We start from the raw sequence: 5,498 nt of genomic DNA, 5'->3' as shown, positions 1-5,498 counted from the left end.
TGGATGAAGATGTGTTGCCTCTTAGTGAGATTGAAAAGCTTGGTGAACAGATTTAGATTGACAGTGGCTTAGAGGAAGGTGAGATACCTGATGATAGTGTTGAACATGATATTCCAAGTCAAGAATGTGTGGGTCAAGATGATAATATGTCGGGTGATTCTGAGTGGGAGGAACAGCCAAGGTGGAAAGAAGAATATGCTCATTGGTTTAACAAAACAAAGAATCTAGTGGTACCAACGATGTTCAAAAAGAGTTATAATATTAAAGGGTATGCTGAATCGAAAAAGGGTATTATCTGTTGGTTGTATGATGATCAGCTAAAAGTATTTGTGGTGAAAAGATATGATGGGATTCAGTATTTTGCTAAGAAGCTGAGATCATTCAATACATTACCTGAGTGTGAGGTGAAGGACTTGGCTCGTTTAAGGTTGATTAATAGGAGTGGGGACAACTTTGCTAGTTGGGTTGGTAAAATAGTGTGGAGTGAAGTTGTTAAGGAGAAAAATTTTGAGTTGTTGAAGCCTCAAAAGGGGAAGTTGGTTGAAGATACAGATCGAGGAATGAGGGTTGATGGCAAGCCCTGGATGGTGATGAAGTACAAACCGATTCGTTGTATGAAAGAAGTTCCAATGAAGACTATGCCTCAAGATGTGTTAAAAGATCTTAAATGGTGGTATGTTGATTGCCAAACTGCTGAAGCCGTGATGGAAGATCAAGATGAACAGGAGATCTTAAGGGTGTATGATCCTATGCACTTGGTTAATTTATCTTAAGCTGATTTGCAGGCACTCAACGAAAAGAAGATTTTTTATATTCCTGCCTGGAAAGATGAAGCGAAGAAATATCAAAGGGTGGTCTCAGTTTGTGTGAGACAAGGTGTACATGCTTGAAGATGGAAGGTACGGCTTTTTGGATTACATGACGAGACGAAGATGTAAGAGAAATGAAGCTACTGCCAAGGGGGAGTCTGTTGGTGCATTATGCCAGTAGTTCATTTGTCTCGAGTTTATCGTGTCTGTAATCATTACGATGTTTGGTTTGTCGTGATAAACTAGTTAGTTTTGTTTTTGGTTTTGGCGAACTTAGCTTCTGGCGAAGCTAGGGACAACTTCGCCTAGGGTTTTAGGCGAAGTTGTCGTAGTATAATAACCTAACTTGCGCCGTCAGTTTAAGAAAAAAGGGTTTCGGGGTTGTTCGTTTTGTAAGCGGTAGCAGGTTCTTGGTGCTACGTGTCTTCACATCTAATAGAAAAGTAACCTTTGTCTTACGTGTTACGTGTTCCTTTACGTGTCTCTCGTCTAAACACTCGTATCGTATACGTAGGGGATTCCGCACCCTCGTGTTACGAGATAATCCTGTGTTGATCCGGCTGGGAACCTACATTTTTACTTAGTTCTTGCTGGTTTTTGATGGAGAGCAGGCTGGTGTCCAGATTTTTCATGAAAGTGATATACAAAATATCTTATACTTATTAAATATTTAAAGGAAAACTTAGGGGGGGGGTTTCCCCTATTGCCGCCCCAAAGGTGGGGTCCACGGGCCCCCCTCTTGATCATTTGTCTCGTTTTTCATGCCCTTACGTGAAATCCCGACCCCAAATTTATTTCAGGTTCGGTTTTTGGCGCTAAAAACTTATCGGGTGCGACAAACAGCGCGAAAACAAGTGTTTTTCGGCTAGTTTTTGTGTAAAATTATAAAAACATACTATACGTTGGTAAAAATCAAAAATATTTTCACGGATCGCTTAAAACATTTCAAATAAGTGTTTGGTAAGTCTTTTTCGGCTTAACGGATGATACAATTCTTGGTTTGTAACTATCTTTCGCGTTTAAATCTATAGCGGGTAGTTAAACGAGCATGTTTTTGTTTAACTTGTTTACTATCGAACTAAGGCCATATTACTAATATTTTAGTTTGTATTAAACATATATCACTTATAGATGGCCCCCCGGGATCTCTGGGTCATAACCCGACCAGTTCGGTTAATCGTTCGTTTGTTACGCAAAAAGCGTTTATTTGCTTAATCGGTAAATACGTACTGAGGTGTACCTTGTTTTGGCTCAAATGTCACAAAACCCCAAAGTTATAACATTTGAGGATCCTCCATAATGTTTTCATAAGACACAACCTGACAGGAAATCTTTTACACTAAAAGGTTTTATAAAATTTCGTAAACTTTAGCACTTACTAAATTATTATTATTATTATTTTTTCTTTAGTTACGAAAACATCGCGTTTTTACAATTGATTTTCACAAACTTAAAGGAATCTCAACAATCATTTCTTTTTCCCTTCCTTGTCAACACCAACGAGTTTCGAGTTAATAAGTCATACCACCGCCCTCGTAATCATTTTTCATACCACAACCCATCTTCGAGAAGACAAGCTTTGCAAGCTACCTTTTGTTTTTCCTTTCTTTCTTCTTCATATAGATATATTGTTATATATATTATTCCGTTTTGACATTATCAAAATAATTTTATGTATCGATTTCTTTCGAAGATTGTTTACGAATTTTATATTGAGATTGATTATTCGTTAATTAGTGAACTATTTTCATTAATAGTTGCATTTTGAATCGGTTTACTTTGTTATTTCAATCTCGTGGTCTATAACTGATTTCCCATAAATGTAATCGTTTAGTGGAAGTTGGGACTATGAGCATGTTATTATAATGTTGAGTTTATTATTGTCACACGAATTGTTTTGGTTATTTTATTTGATTCTATTTCCGCTCAATGTTTTATTCGAATCATTTTGTTATTCTTGATCTCAATGGCCAATGTCGTAATTCGATTTGAAGTTTCGATTATTTAGTTCTCGATGTTTTATAAATTTGAGAACAATTTCGTAATTCGATCTTGAAGTTTCGATTATTTAGTTATCGATGTTTTATCAATTTAAGACCAATGTTTTACTTGATCTCTAAGTTGTAATTATATATTTTGTTATTAATAATCTCAAATGTTGTCCTTACTCACGTTGATGTTTTCTTTATTGGAAAATTTCAATTGTTTAATGAGTCATTGCTGATTTCAAGAACTTACTCTATTATGTTATTAAAAGTTTCGTTTATCTATCTTATTCTCGAACCCAATACTTTACCGACTTACACGTTTATATTTTGTTGGCTCAATGCTGCATTTATTTATTTTGTTATTCTCGACTTCAATGTTTCATTTAATTATGTTGATGTTCATGACTTTAACGTTTCCATTCATTATTATTATTCTAGGTTACTTTAGAATCTCGCTTATTTCATTAGAACTTCCATAACATTGTTATTTCGTTTAAACTTCAACGTTTTCGTTTATTTGGACCTAATGTTTTCGCTTATCCTTGACCTCAAGGACTTGTTTATAGATTTTTTTTTATTTTTCAATCCTGATAGTTTAGTATTCATGATTTAAAAGCTTTCATATAACAATTTATTTTATCTTAACCCACACAATGGGACGGATTATGTGAACTATCCGACGATAAAGGTAATTATGGGTCGACAAGCAATTATCCAAGTACTCGTATGGAACACATAATAAGTACGTTGTGTGCAACAACTCGAAACCTAGAATGATTTTGAAAGACGAACAAATGCAGTATGATAAGGGCATGGCGAATATGTCGCTGGTACATCCTATATATAAGTGTCCTTGCCATATTCCCATTTGTGGCGTCTTTCGGGCCATTCAAAGATCGACGTTATTGTTTTTATTTAATTATGTATATTTAAAATTGTGAAAACCTTTAGCAACTCTTTGTATTAGTTATTTTATTCTAAAATTTTATTTTTATTTTAATTTCTGGACGAAATTTATAAAAGTTGTGAATCCTGTAACATTTGTTAGTTTTCAAACCCGAAAACCCGACCCATTTCGAATTTTCAGTTTTTGTTTATTACATATATATATATATATAATTTGAAAACTTTCATGAGATAAGAAAACCTAAAAAACTCAATATGTGGCTCTCATTTCCCCACATCTTTCTTGTTGGCTTTTCTAGTCTTAAAGTTAAAAGGGTATATATATCTTTTACCATAAAGCATTATTCCCTTTTTGTACCAAATTCTTCCCATCATACGTATTTTTCAAAAATGAAACCATAAACAATATTTTAATCAAATTCATATTATTTTAACTTTATAAAATGGATCTCTCATTTAATTCAACTTTATAAAAACAAGAAAATTGAAGTAAATGAGGGGGGGGGGGTTGTGAAGACGGTGGTAGTCAAAGTTATTAATAAAAGAGTAATAAAAAAAAAGAATTCCAAAAAGGATCATAGAAATTGCAAGTGGTCACCACTTAATAATATAGAATACAATGTTATGCATACATAACACTCTAATTCATTTTTCTTAGTAGGTATATCATGCAACAAATAAAAAAGGTAGCCTATGAAATGTTAACGTACATTTAATTAAATACCAATAGCAATATCAAGCTACTCAATAATATCTATATTTTCTTCTATTTCATGTTTTGTAAATTTAATTATGTATGACCAACTCGAGTAACATGTTAAAAATAGGTTCGTTACACCAGCTCGAGATGTATAACAAATTTGTAAATTATGTTAAATATGTTAATTAGCATACTTTAAATTGTGTACGCTAAATAATAAATTAACATAAATTTTTAAACTTTAAAATATGTAAATTACATTCAAATGTATAAATTATTATGTTAAATATGTAAATTAACTCATTTACAAATTTTTACATATTTAGAAACATGCTACATATTTTAAAACATGTAAACCTATTTAAATATATATTTTTTAAAGTTAAAAATATTCTTACATATGTAAAAATATGTAAACATATCTAAAACTATGCTAATTTTATTACATATTTAAAAACATGTTACATGTTTATATAAATCTCAAAATCATTAATATATAAGTTTTTGTCATTGTCACGTGGTAAAAGAAAAAAAAATACAAATTGAAAGAATATATGTAAATACATATAAAAAATATGTAAATATGTAGAAACAAAAAAATGTAAATCCACAAAAAAATTATATTAAGACCTGAAAACAAATAATACATACAATAAACTAACTTTTCAAAATCAAGCACACAGTGTAACATAAAAAAAATAAAAAAATATATAAAAGAAAATTAGGTGTGTTCATACGTTTTTTTTTCTCAAGAACCCTTTTGTAATGTAAATCAGCTCTTTAATGTTTTGGATCAAAGGATCATCTCGTTACAATTGAATCGAAGGATCATTTTTTTTTAAAGGAAGATCAGTGTAAATTCGGTTCTAAACATTACAAATCTAAGGAAACTCATGTTTTTTCCTCTATTTTTTCAAGCCCTAAAAATGATTTAAGGCTTTTGCAGATAAGAAAGACGAAGCAAGATCGCTTTTTATGAGGTTGACCGACCTAACGAAGTATATAAGAAAAGGTAGAAACAGGGTTGTGGTTGATGGCCTACTCTTCATCAATTTGTTGGCTTCATGCTCTTTTTTATGATTTTAGGTCAAGAAA

Source organism: Bidens hawaiensis, unplaced genomic scaffold, assembly GCF_021521415.1.
Source record: "Bidens hawaiensis isolate Kalapana, Puna unplaced genomic scaffold, B.hawaiensis_p1.1 tig00004327_1, whole genome shotgun sequence".
NCBI classification, from domain to species: Eukaryota; Viridiplantae; Streptophyta; class Magnoliopsida; order Asterales; family Asteraceae; genus Bidens; species Bidens hawaiensis.
Note: the sequence above shows the minus strand (reverse complement) of the source record.